Source organism: Musca autumnalis, unplaced genomic scaffold, assembly GCF_047663935.1.
Source record: "Musca autumnalis isolate F117 unplaced genomic scaffold, ASM4766393v1 scaffold_4, whole genome shotgun sequence".
Taxonomy (NCBI): Eukaryota; Metazoa; Arthropoda; class Insecta; order Diptera; family Muscidae; genus Musca; species Musca autumnalis.
In genome coordinates, this window is record NW_027411977.1 from 195,079,964 (window position 1) to 195,094,314 (window position 14,351).

The window sequence follows — 14,351 nt, forward strand, 5'->3', positions numbered from 1 at the left end:
TCTATAGACAGCAGAAGATCCCTTGGGAGACAACTGGAGGTATTCTATAGACATGAGAATACCTTTTGAGGACTTCTATAGACAGAAAAAGACCTTTTGAGGTCTTCTATATACAGAAGAAGACCACAGATGCATTCGTATATTTGCTCTAAAAATTGTCCGTTTAGACTCCCTAAGTTATGTTTGATAACGCTGTATAACAGTTTGCAAGCATTTCTATCTCTTAAAACTTAAAAGTAATAAGGGAAAAAAACTTCCAATCAACTTTGGCTTTCAATTATGTTACAATGTTGAGTTTAATTAGCAAATTTCCTAACACTGAAATACGTATTTTTTCAACTTTAATTAACAGAAATTGAATAACGTACAAAAAGTTGGCATAATTTTCTTAACTTTTCATCATTCTGCTGATGACGAAACAAAAAAGAAAAAAAATCGTCATAAAAAATAATATTTGCAAAAAAACAGAACAAAGTAACACAAAGAAATCTCCCTGTAATACTTGTTATCCTTATTATCTTTGTCATAATAACACACCAGAAAAAACGGACCATTATTTCCCCTACTGACCCCCTATTGACAATACATTTTCAGACAAAAGATGATAAAGAAAAGGAAGAGAAGTTGCCACAAAATGACTACTTTACTTGCACACACAGCTTACTCAATATTAATTTGTTAAGTCAAAAAAAACGTATACTTGCAAATTACAAAGACCATGTCCCTTCATTAACGAGAGAAAAAAAACGAAAGAAAAAAAGGCGATCGCCTACAAAACAGAACAGCACCGTCCAGCAACCAATTGTCTATGCTTCCCTTAATCTTCGACGACGAATAGCCAAGCAGAGAAAAAGTAAAATCAATTAAAAAATTAATTAAACGTAACTTGCAAAAGTCCAGAAAAATGGGTGGACCGAGAAAAATCACAACAACATTATTTAAGGGACACATTTTTTGTGTTTCATGTCATGTATTTTTTCTCCTGTTCGTTTTTTTTTTTGCATTTATTTATTGACCAAGTGATGAAGGCACAAATGCCATTTTTAAGAGAAAACGATTTTTTTCTTCTTGAATTTTATTAACAACACTTGGAAATGCTGTCTGCTATTGTTGTTGTTGTTGCGTGCCTGTCATTATGTGGGCCTTAAAAATGTTAATTTAACTCAACAATTTGCAAGAAACAACAACAAAAAAGTGGTTGCTACGCTACGAAGGTCACAACAAAGAAAGGTTTAAATACGAAAGGTTAATTGTACCGAAAAGAAATGTTAAATTGTTGATTTCTCCATTAAAAATTTACATACCAATGTCGGCTCGAAATTAAGTCACTTGTCTTCGAAGTCAGCTGGCAAAAAACAGTTATCTGGAAATGGAAGAAGAAGTAGAAATAGCGTTAAGCGTTAGTAATTTTATTTAAAAAATAATTAAAAACAAGTACAAAAGTATCAGTTGGCTTTGCCGACAGAGATATACCCTCAGCCTGTGTATAATTTTTTTTTTCACAAAACGTGTGTATTTAGTGGGATTTAAAAATGTTGGGCGTTTGAACTGACAAAAATGTTGATTAGTAATTGAGGCAGCGAATGCAAGTTGCTTCAACAAAAATCAAAGTGATTCGATATCAGGTCTTAAAGTGAACTTATCGGAAATTTTGTGTGGGAGGTACCGGATGGAGTGGACAGATATAGTCCATGATCTATATCTGGTAGATATATTAGGATGTGTAAAGTATGGGCCAATTCGACAAGAGTTACCGTACGAACAATTTTTCCGAACATTTTTGAACTTTGTGGGGAGGTTCCTGAAGGAGTGGACCGATATGGCTTATCTTCAAACTTAAACTATGTTTGGACAAAATATTACTAAGGCCAAATTTTGGACCGAATTGGTAGATCCGTTTTAGAGTTATCTTGCGCTCCAACCACCTCACACGGTGTCATAGGGGTTTTTTGCAACTTTCATGCTATTTTCTCAGGAAGTATGGACTTGCCGTGCGCATAAATTTTCCCAACATTTTCGAACTTCTGTGTGCGAGGTACCGGAGGAAGTGGACCGATATAGCCCATCTTCGAACTTAAACTAAGTTTGGGCATCCCTTCGAGAGTTATCGTGCGGCCCAGCCAGCCAGACAGACAGACAGACGGACATTGCTCAATCGACTCCAATTTGTCTGAAACACATTTCGTCCAAACATACTTGGGGTCTAAAACCATTATTTCGATGAGGCACATTTTGCCCTATGAAAGTGTATATACCCTCGTTAGCATAAATGCTGAGGGTATAAATACTTAAATAAAATAAGGAGAATAAATAAAAGAGGAAATTTGGAAGAATAATTACCCAGTCAACAACACTAGTAGGGTGAAAGACTCTCGAGGTCTTCTATAAACGACAGAAGGCAACAACAAAATCATCAGATCTTCTATAGGCCAAAGAAGACCTCTAGAGGTCTTCTGTTATTTATGTGGGGTCTTTAATAGACAACTGAAGGCCTCTTCAGGCATTCTAAAGACAACGGAAAGGGGAAGAGATTTTGAGATTTTCTACAGACAACAGAAGATCTCTCGATGGACAACAGAAGACTTCGTGTAGTCAGATGACCTCTTCAGGTATTCATAAACCTGTTGAGGTTTTTTCTATACACAACAGAAGACCTTTTGAGGACAACCAAAGACTACTTGAGGGTTTCCATAGACAGCAAAATACTTCTTGAGGACTTTTGCACATATCAGAAAACCTATAGAGGCCTTCTACAGACCATAGAAGACCTCTTCACATATTCTATAGACAACATACGACTTCTTATGGTCTTCTATAAACCACAAATACATCTTAACGTCTTCTGTAGACAAACAGATAAATGAGGTTTTCTATAAACAAGATAAGACATTCTGAGGCATCCAGTGTAGTCTATAGAATGCAGAAGACCTCTTGAGGTCTTCTTTAATCACCAGAAGATCTCTTGAAGTCTTACATAAAAAAGAGGAGAACTCTTGAGAAAAAAAATCTTGATGTTTCATTCAGATAACTGGATACCTCTTGTGATTTTTCCAAAGACAACAGAATACCTCCTGAACAGAAAACCTCTTTAGATCGTCTACATGCAACAAAAGACCTCTTGTCATCTTCTGTAAGCAACAGAAGACCTCTTGATTCAACAAACCTCTGTATTCAACAAAAGACATCTTGACGTCTTCTGTAGGCGGCAGAAGATCTCTGGAGGTATTCTAGAGCAAAGGAAGACTTATAACTGAATACCTCTTTGGGTCTTATTTATGCAACAAAAGACCTCTTCACGTCTTCTGTAGTCAACAGAAGACCTATTAAGACTCTCTGCAGGCAACAGAAAAAATGTAGGTTTTCTATAGGCAACCTTGAACTCTTTAAGTCTTCTATAGGCAGCATAAGACTTCCTGAGGACTTCTACAGACAACAGAAAACCTCTTGAAGTCTTCTGAAGGCAACAGAAGACCACTTGAGGTCTTTTGTAGGCAAGAGAAGACCTATTAAGGTCTTCTATGGACAACAGGAAGCCTCTTTAGGTCTTCTATGGACAATAGAATACCTCTTTAGGTCTTCTATAGACGACGGAAAGCCCTTTAAGGAATTCTAGAGACAACCGATGACCTCTTGGGGTTTTCAATAGGCAACAGAGGACCTCTTGAGGTCCTCTACAGGAAGCAGAAAACCCCTTGAGGTCTTCTATTGGCAACTGAGGACCTCTTGAGGTCTTCTATAGGCAGTAGAAGACCTCCTGAGCCCTTATACAGGCAACAGCAGACCTCTTGAGGCCTGTAGGCAACAGCCAAATTCTTGAGGTCTAATTAAGACAATAGAAGCAATTTTAAAGTCAGATGACCTCTTAGTTCTTCCATTGACAACAAAAGGCATATTTAGACAACAGAGGATCCCTTGAGGTCCTCTTTGGACAAAAGAAGACCTCTTGAGGCTTTCTATGGACAACAGATGACTTCTTGAGATCTTCTATAAACAGGAGAAGATCTTCTATAGACAAGAGAAACCCTCTTTAGGTCTTCTATGGAGAATAGAAAGCCTCCTTAGGTCTTCAGGTCTTCTATGGACGACGGAAGGCCCCTTTAATGTCTTCTACAAACAACAAAAGACCCCTCGTGGTCTTCTATAGGCAACAGAAGACCTTCAACAGGCAACAGAAAACCCTTGTAGATTTTCTATAGAAGACTTCTTGAGGCCTTCTACAGGCAACAGAAAACCTCTTGAGGTCTTCTATAGGCAAAAAAGACCTATTGAGGTCTTCTTTATGCAACAGAAACCCACTTGAGGTCTTATAGGGACAATAGAAAACCTATTTAGATATTCTATAATGTCTTCTACAGACAACAAAAGACCCCTCGAGGTCTTCTATAGGCAACAGAAGACCTTCTACAGGCAACAGAAAACCCCTTGAGATTTTCTAAAGAAGACTTCTTGAGGCCTTTTACAGGCAACAGAAAACCTCTTGAGGTCTTATATAGGCAAAAAAGACCTACTGAGGTCTTCTTTATGCAACAGAAAACCACTTTAGGTCTTATAGGGACAATAGAAAACCTATTTAGATCTTCTATGGACAATAGAAGATCTCTTCTATAGACGATGGAAGGCCCTTAAAGGTCTTCTAGAGACAACAGAAGACCTCTCGAAGTCTTCTATAGGCAGCATAAGACCTCTTATGTTCTTCAGTAGGCAACATATGACCGCTTATGGTTTTCTATAGACAACAGAAGACATCTTGAGGTCTTCTATGGGTAGCAGAAGAACCCCTGAGGTCATCTACATGCAACAAAAGGCCTATTGAGGTCTTCTGTAGGCAACTGAATACCTCTTGAAGTTTTCTATATACAACAAAAAAATCTTGAGAAGACCTCTTGGGGCCTTCTATAAACAACAAAAGACCTCTTGAGATCTTCTATAGACAACAGGAGACCTCTTCCTTCTTCAATAGACACAAAAGACTGAGACCTTCTATAGACAACAAAAGACCTCTTGAGGCCTGCTATAGACAACAAAATGTCTTTAGGTCCTCTTAGGCAACAAAAGGCCTCTTGATGTTTCAATAGACAACATGAGATGTCTTTCCTTGGGTAAGAAACCTTCATTTATGGGAAAAAGTTGCCCATGATCGCTGGATGACCGCAGGATGCAGATGTTTTGTGTTGGTATCGGATTCACCTACATTTGTGGGAAAAAGTTGCCCATGATCTCTGGATGACCGCAGAATGCAGATGTGTTTGTGTTGGTATCGGTATTCCGTGAGGGTGATTTGGAATGCATCAAGTTATATGTATCTCCTATTTTCTGCACATAAGTGTGAGGTACACTTACATACCTTGTATGGGAAATGACATAATAATAATAATTGTTCCACAAACATCCCAGGGGGGACAAGGGAGACTTCTCTCATATCAATGAGTGCACGCCGATTCACATTAGGTCAATGATATGGGAGCTACTGTTTATTGCCGAGTCCGAACGGCGTGTCTTACGACACCACTTGTAGAGATGTTTTATATGGTTGAAATGTCGCCAACATTACTGAGGAGTATTTTTCCACCGTTGAAAATTTTGATTTTGCCTGGTCTGGGAATCGAACCGCAGACCTTCTGAGTGCAATCACATACTTCTGATAAATTAACCACTATTATATCATTTGGCTGGGTATAGCAAAGTGCAGCCAAAATATTTATTGATCAGTGGATCATATTAAATTTGCTCATTTAAGAAGTCAAAAAAAGGAAACGCTTCGAAAAGATTGTTCTTTTTTTAATTAAACGTTAATTATTGACATGAAAAAAACCCGTCTATCCACTAAAAGCCAATTTATCCAATAAGCAAACAAAGGTATACAAGAATACCACAAAATGAAATTGCTTAAAAAACCAATCTGTTCAATACTTGCTTTCAATAAAGTTAATGTAATTTGGATTTGTTTTTAAATCCCTCAAAAACCTCACATTTGAAAGGCAACAAAAAAAAACAGAAAGAGCTGAAAGCAGCTTTCAAACGAAACACAAAACTAAATTAACAGAAATATTTCAATGCGTTTCCGGTAATCAAAGTCAAAAGACAAGAATCCGTTTTTATTGATTCCTTTTTTATTCAATTTGATAAGAAAACAACAACAACAAGCAGGAAAGCCACAACACCGAGGAGAAATGTTACAAACGAGACAGCATTCTTCTGTTTCGGCGTGCTGTTTCTTTATCTTCATCCTAATAGCAAACAAGGTTTCTTAGACAATAAATCTTATTTAAACCACATATTCGTATAATGTCTGTCTACTACCACGAAGAATAAGGACAAATCGAATAAAAATTGAAAGGCAGCAACACACAACAGGAAACTGGGTGGGCGGACAAAAAGAAAAAAAAAACAACGAAATCACTTTTTAAATCACAAAATCAATAAGGCTTCTTATGTAGTAGTAGCCTCCTATCTTTCAACACGTATGCCAAGGACTGACAATACAAGCAATTGATAAGACTGATTTCAGCAAGATGTTCCTAGATGAACAGAGAGAGAGGATGACTTTCTAAGAATTCTCCAAGGACTATATAAAGAAAGCATCCAAAGTAAGATGAAATTAAATTAATTTGAAATTGATTTCATTACTTATTTTTAAACCCAACACAATTCTCATTCGTAAGCATAAAACTGCCCATTCAGCCCTCCTATGTTGAGAGGGATTGGCAATGATGGCAAGTCGAATAACACTACTCGCACTACTGGGCTAAGTGGTCAGCCAAAGCTGCGATCCGCTTCCCCCAGTGTCAAACGAACAAATTATGGGCGATTGAAAAGAGTCCAGGGAAGAAGAAAATACTGTGGTTTACACGGAGATAAATAAACACATAAATAATGTTATACATGTTGTTGTTATTGTTGTAACAGCATACTATATGATTGCATGCTAAATCCGCTTCTGGATCAATCCACAGGGATAGGAATCTTGCTGCATCATTGTAATCACTGTCCTATAAATCCTTTATAAAAGAAAATGTGCTGTTATATAGACCCTTTGTAAAAGAAAGGGTGCTTCCATAAAACCTTTTTTAAATAAAATATGCTTCTATAGGCCCTTTTCTATATACCATTTCTGAAAGAAGGACAACTTTTTTACTGAAAGAAAGGGTGTTTAAATAGACTTTTTCTGAAAGAAAGAGAGCTTCTACAGGCCCTTACTAAAAGAAAGGGTGCTTCTATAGACCCTTTCTGAAAGAAAGAGAGCTTCGACAGACCCTTACTGAAAGAAAGGGTGCTTTTAGAGACCGTTTCTGAAAGAAAGGGTGCTTTTAGAGACCGTTTCTGAAAGAAAGGGTGCTTTTAGAGACCGTTTCTGAAAAAAGGGTGCTTTTAGAGACCGTTTCTGAAAGAAAGGGTGCTTTTAGAGACCGTTTCTGAAAAAAGGGTGCTTTTAGAGACCGTTTCTGAAAGAAAGGGTGATTTTAGAGACCGTTGCTGAAAGAAAGGGTGCTTTTAGAGACCGTTTCTGAAAGAAAGGGTGCTTTTAGAGACCGTTTCTGAAAGAAAGGGTGCTTTTAGAGACCGTTTCTGAAAGAAAGGGTGCTTTTAGAGACCGTTTCTGAAAGAAAGGGTGTTTTTAGAGACCGTTTCTGAACGAAAGTGTGCTTTTAGAGACCGTTTCTGAAAGAGAGGGTGCTTTAAGAGACCCTTGCAAGGTGCTTTTAGAAACCCTTTGTGGAAGAAAGTGTGCTTTTAGAGACCCTTTCTAAAAGAAAGGGTCATTTAGACCCCTTCTCCCAGGACTGCTTTCACACAAAGAAAGGGTGATTTTAGAGACAAAGTAAGGATGCTTTAGAGACCCTTTCTGAAACAAAGTGTGCTTTAAGAGACCCTTTCTAAAAGAAGGGTGATTTAGACACCTTCTCCCAGGACTGCTTTCACACAAAGAAAGGGTGATTTTAGAGACAAAGAAATGGTGCTTTTAGAGACCCTTTCTGAAAGAAAATGTGCCTTTAAAGACCGTTTCTGAAAGAAAGAGTGCTTTTAGATACACTTTCTGAAAGAAAGATTGCTTTAAGAGACCCTTTCTAAAAGAAATGGTGCTTTAGGAGACCATTTCTCAAAGAAAGGGTGCTTTTAGAACCCTTTTCTAGAAGAAATGGTGCTTTTAGAGACCCTTTTCTGAAAGAAAGGGTGCTTTTAGAACCTCTTTCTTAAAGAAAGGGTGCTTTAGAAACCCTTTCTAGAAGAAATGGTGCTTTTAGAGACCCTTTTCTGAAAGAAAGGGTGCTTTTAGAGACCCTTTTCTTAAAGAAAGGGTGCTTTAGAAACCCTTTCTAGAAGAAATGGTGCTTTTAGAGACCCTTTTCTTAAAGAAAGGATGCTTTAGAAACCCTTTCTAATAGAAAGGGTGCTTTTAGAGACCCTTTCTAATAGAAAGGGTGCTTATAGAGACCTTTTCTAATAGAAAGGGTACTTTTAGAGACCCTTTTCTAATAGAAGAGGTACTTTTAGAGACCCTTTTCTAATAGAAAGGGTGCTTTTAGAGACCCTTTCTAACAGAAAGGGTGCTTTAAGAGACCCTTTCTAACAGAAAGGGTGCTTTTAGAGACCCTTTCTAACAAAAGGTTGCTTTTAGAGACCCTTTCTAACAGAAAGGGTGCTTTTACAGACACTTTCTAGCAGAAAGGGTGCTTTTAGAGACCCTTTCTAACAGAAAGGGTGATTTTAGAGACCCTTTCTAACAGAAAGGGTGCTTTTAGAGACCCTTTCTAACAGAAAGGGTGCTTTTAGAGACCCTTTCTAATAGAAAGGGTGCTTTTAGAGACCCTTTCTAATAGAAAGGGTGCTTTTAGAGACCCTTTCTAATAGAAAGGGTGCTTTTAGAGACCCTTTCTAATAGAAAGGGTGCTTTTAGAGACCCTTTCTAATAGAAAGGGTGCTTTTAGAGACCCTTTCTAATAGAAAGGGTGCTTTTAGAGACCCTTTCTAATAGAAAGGGTGCTTTTATAGAAAAATGGGGTGCTGTTAAAGAAAAATGGGGTGCTTTAAGAGACCTTCTCTGAAAGATAGGGTGCTTTTAAAGACCCTTTCAGAAAGAAAGGGTGCTTTTAAAGACCTTTCTGAAAGAAAGGGTGCTTTTATAGACCCTTTCTAAAATAAGGGTGATTTTAAAGACCCTTTCTTAAAGAAGGCATATTTCTTTAGGGTGCTTTTAGAGACCCTTTCTAACAGAAAGGGTGCTTTTATAGAAAAATGGGGTGCTGTTAGAGAAAAATGGGGTGCTTTTAGAGAAAAATGGGGTGCTTTAAGAGACCTTTTCTGAAAAATAGGGTGCTTTTAAAGATCCTTTCAGAAAGAAAGGGTGCTTTTAAAGACCTATCTGAAAGAAAGGGTGCTATTAAAGACCGTTTCTAAAAGAAAGGTGATTTTAAAGACCCTTTCTAAAAGAAGGCATGTTTCTTTAGACCCCTTCTCCGAGGACTGCTTTCACACGATAGTTGTATATGGCATCTGCAACTGCAGACTAGATCAACTCCTACTAAATTGTTACCTTGGACGTGTCTTTCTAGATCATGAAGATCCCTCTTGACATGCTTTGATTTGTAACACCCGACATGGTCAACTAATGACATGACACAGGTACCTACCCTGTTGCATTTCTCAGGGCGAACCACAGTAGCGCCACATAGGTTAGAGCCACCTGTGGCGTTATATGTGGTTAACAAGGTTTCTTTGTCTACGACTAGGCACTTCAGGACCTTGTTCCTACATTTCAACTTTATCGCAAATCGGATTAACATGAGCATACAATGTGAACATACTTTCGAACTAAACTCCTTAACTGTACCCCAAGTAGTTGGAGTGCAGTTATCATCGATCTGCACATTTAACTCAGTGCTCATCTCAGCAGTCCATGTATGAACAGAGTGACTGTAGACTTAATGTCAGATATTTGCATATTTCGCGCACGGAAAGATGTGGTAAGAACGATCGTTGATGGCTCAACTCTCTGAACCTACGCCAATTAGTTTTCCCATGATTGAAAAAAGTACGGCGTTCTGAGGTAACGAAGTCGGGAGGTCTGCTGATGTAGCCAATTAATCGGAGATATATGAGGTCTGATCAAAGAGAAACGACGGGTTGCCAGATGACGTAATTTGTCAGACCAGCTGATACGATGGTTATGTCTGGCGAATTATAGCACTCTCCGCTAATTCTGGTTGGGGCGTCCTCATTGACCGTACAAAATGTGGAGTTACCAATTTGCTCACCCAACACTACTCGTATAACCCTCTGGTCATTGCCGAGGAATTCAGCAATTTATTATGAATATTAAAGATCCATAACACCATTTTGTTATGACCATCCGAAAGCAGGCTAATGTGGGACCTATAAACTGGAGTGCAGCTAGCTTTTAATCGGCAGTATGATATGTTACACAGCTCTACCTAGGGTGTTCCACATCCGACTGATGCCCCATACATTCCATGTACGGGTCATTAGAGCAAGACTCCAGCAAGATAGGTCTGTATTGACCCTTGCGATAGCCCCAATATTGCACTTTACCGAAGTTTGGGTGTGTCGGATGTGACAAACCGAGCACATTTAAATTTGACCTGGATTTTGCTCCTTCCATGCACGAACCAAATGAATCTGGAGCTACTTCCAACACAAAAAACGACACAAATACAAACATTTGTAGACGAACGACTTGCTCTAGTTGCAGTACTTGCTCGGATACTGCCGTAGGATTATTTTAAATCGCCATATGGTGGATAGTACCCACAATTAAGGCATGACAGCGGGGATTTTCTTGACATAGATAGAGAGAGAGGTCAAGGGTTTTACATGATTCTCGCCTTGACGGCTCTAACCATGGTGCACCATTGCACCGGGGGTCGCGATGCAATGCGCCGGCCAGCGCTCCTTTGGAATTACCCAGAGTACTCTTAGAGAGTGGTAGCTCTCCACAGAGCCCCCAAGTCTATCCCGCAGGTACCAATTCGAAGATTCACAATTATGGGCTTCACTTCCCTCTTGGTAACGGGTTGAGGACTATCTTACACCTCAGCTGCTCTGTGGGTCGCAGCACCCGGTTGATAATGCAACTCCACATCGAGCCGAAGCTCTACCCGCGATTTGGGTCCAAACCACAACCACCGCGTTGCAACCAATAGGTGCCTCTGCACAGTCAGGCTAGATCAACAGATCTAGGGGCTCCTGACTGCCGCGGTACCAGAAAGTCTCCGGTCAGACTTCGTAGTCGAAACTACTACCAGTTTTTGTTCCGTACAACACGGGACTGGTCATCCAAAGTAAGAAGAGTTTAGGCACGATCGGGGAATGGGAAGAGGGAGAGACAGAGCAAGCCTATCAGGCCGGTTTAAACGGCATTAACATAGATGGAGTCGCCAATGACATAAGCAACTATATCATGGATGCGGTCCTATGAGATCATCGCAGCTGAAGAACGTCCGATGCCAGGACAAACCAAACTATTTTTGGCTCAACCACGTTCATGTTGGTGCAGCTGTCTCAAATCCTATAGAGCAAGGATTAATAACATAGGACAAAACATCTGGCGAAGACCCTCAACTACCCTGCCAAACATACTCAGCGAACTCCAGTGGATTTGTGAGTTGTAACCAGACCTAAACATAGAGCCAAAACCAGACCCATAATAAAACTATGTGCATTTGTGGCCAATGTTGAATATTTGTGCCCACCTCTACCACTGTCTTCTCTTCATTGCTTTTCTCAAAACGTTTGAATAAAGAACTAATAATTGGATGAATGATGGACATACTACTCTACTCTTCAGCCATATTTAAACGTCAATGGATATTTCACCAGATACCAGTACAGATGGTTGTATGTATGTATACGATTCGACAAGAATATTCATTGATAGCACTAGCAACCCACATTCACACACAAACGCAGCCCGGCAAACATTCATATAATCTTTCAATAATGTCCATCTCTATCTTCGCGCACACATATCAGTTTACATGGACTCCAAGTGGAAAGTGAGTGAATACTGGGGAACTGAAATAAGTCAGACGGACAATGATAATACAGAACATGGCATGGCAATGTCATGACAACTTTAAGCCATTGTCCACTGATTTCATGTTTAAACAGGATACGCAAAAAATAAGCACACAAACGTACGCAGAGAGAAAAAGGAGAAATGTGAAGCCAACAAGAAATGTCAGCGCCAAATAGCGAATGCTGTGGCTGCGGTATGGCTTGCGTTAAAGCGGGACAGTATGGAGCTTTTGGAAAGTGAAGCATATATAGTTTGAGTTAAATAGAAATATGGGATTAAGGTCAAATTTATCATATCCATATATATTTACTAGATGTGGCCTCACTAATTTCAAAAGTAGATAGATAACAAATTCTCAAAAATATTTCTCACTGCCTAACTATGGTTATTTATTGCACCTTTCCCTACCCCCTAGTAACCTTACTGTGCATATTATCCCAAAATATTTATATTGATCCTTCCAATGCCCATTTTTCAAACGAGATACCAATACGTCTCATTATGCCATCTGTTGAATAACATTTTCATATTATTTTTCAGTTCTTAATCTAAACGTTTTTAGGCTTTTGTTCGTACTTGAAATTTGCATTTTAAATTTATCTACAATGAGCAAAGTTTTATCGTTTCTTAGAAGCATCAAACTGAACTAATCTCAAGAAGAACCAAATCCAGAAAAAAACATTTGCCTCATTATGCAAATTTATTCATCATCTGTCATAATTATGCCATGGTAGACTGTTGCTACATAAAAAAGAAGAAGAACTCCAAAGTTCCCAATACAGAAGATGGATATAGAAGACATGCATACGATGATGCGAATGACGACGTAGATGGTGGTATTGATGGCTGGTGGTGCTGGTCATTCCCGGCTACTTCAATGTCCTGCATAATCCATGTAGCATTAACTCAATGCAGTATTTATGGCAAACTTGTACCCAGTCATCCTCTACTTGTGTGTCGCCATGAATAGGTTAGTTTCTTTAATGTACATATATATGCACGGACAATAAGGATACGGAAACGGATACAACGGAAATTGCACGCTTTCAAAGGCTGTTTTCCACATCCATCCCATTGCTTTATGTTTAGTTTTCCTACCACTAACATGTTTATCTCTCTTTCAGGCCGCCTTGCACAAAGAGTGAATGACACAGTAAATCCATTTTAATTCCTAAGAACATAAAGGACAACCAAGAATGTCATTAATGCCATAATCGAAAAAAGGCAAATTTTTCTTCGATGAAAAAAAGGTGTACACCTTGTTTGCTATAAATTAGGTTAATGCGAATGGCGGAGGATCTAATAGAGTTTTTCTTCGAGTTTTTTTACAAAGGGAATTCATCAATTTTTCAAATGGTCTCCTTTTCTAGAAGCCGCTTTTATTGACGAAAACAGCCAATGCCATAGCTTCAAAGCCTTAGATGCTTTAAATGGAATTGGTTTTTGTTGTCTATTGAATTTAACCTGGATAAGAGATACATAGAATAAAACAAGACCAGTAAAAACACTATTAAATTCGGCCACTCCGAACAGTTTATAAACTCAAAAATAATATGGAATCTCTCTTAATAACTTTTAATAGGTCACATGTTCTTTGATATCTAACAACCAGTCCATACTAAGAGAAATAAATCGCAGCATTATTAACAAGTAAAAAAGCATTAAGTTCGGCCGGGTCGAACTTTTCATACCCTCCACCATAAAATATTCATTCCTGTCCCCAACTTTAAGTGAGTACGTTAAAATGTCAGATAATGTACATAAAATGCTTCATTCGGGAGGCCCTTTTTTATGGTGCCTATATCTAACTGTTGACAATTTTTGGTGGGCTAGAAATTGGAAGGTACTGTTATATAGGGGTTATAATAAAACATGGGCCTATGTTGACAGTTTTTGATGGGAGCCTTTAATGTCAAATAACTCCTAATTCGGTTAAAAAATTTAGCTAGAATCCTCAAAATATCGAAAATCGGTACATAACGTGTGAACTTCAAATGTCATTAACAGCTAGTTCGGAGGTATCTGGGCTATACGAAAATATGAACTTAAATGAACAATGTTTATTGCAGATTTTTGTTGACTTTTAAATTTCAAATTACAGAAAGTTCGTCCAAAAAATAAAGCTAAGGTACGGAAAATCGGGAGGTTTGTTTTGGGGATTTACAAAAACATGGACCTACGTTCGGTTAAACATTTTAAGTAAAATCCTCAAAGTACCGAAAATAGGGAAGTATCGTTATATTGGGGCTATGTTGAAAATTGTTGATGCAGATGTGTGGTGACCACTACAACCTTCAAATGTCAAATTACAGTTAGT

General features: G+C 38.5%; 1 protein-coding gene across 2 annotated transcripts in view; it reads right to left on the reverse strand.

The window, feature by feature from the left end:
- LOC141403914 (Ig-like and fibronectin type-III domain-containing protein 2) overlaps positions 1-14,351 on the reverse strand; it is an 890,607-nt gene that overhangs the window by 592,850 nt on the left and 283,406 nt on the right. For both annotated transcript variants that reach the window (XM_073987017.1, XM_073987016.1), the window contains exon 3: positions 1,305-1,363. The gene's annotated coding sequence lies outside the window, so the exon portion shown is untranslated. The remainder of the gene's footprint in view (positions 1-1,304; positions 1,364-14,351) is intronic.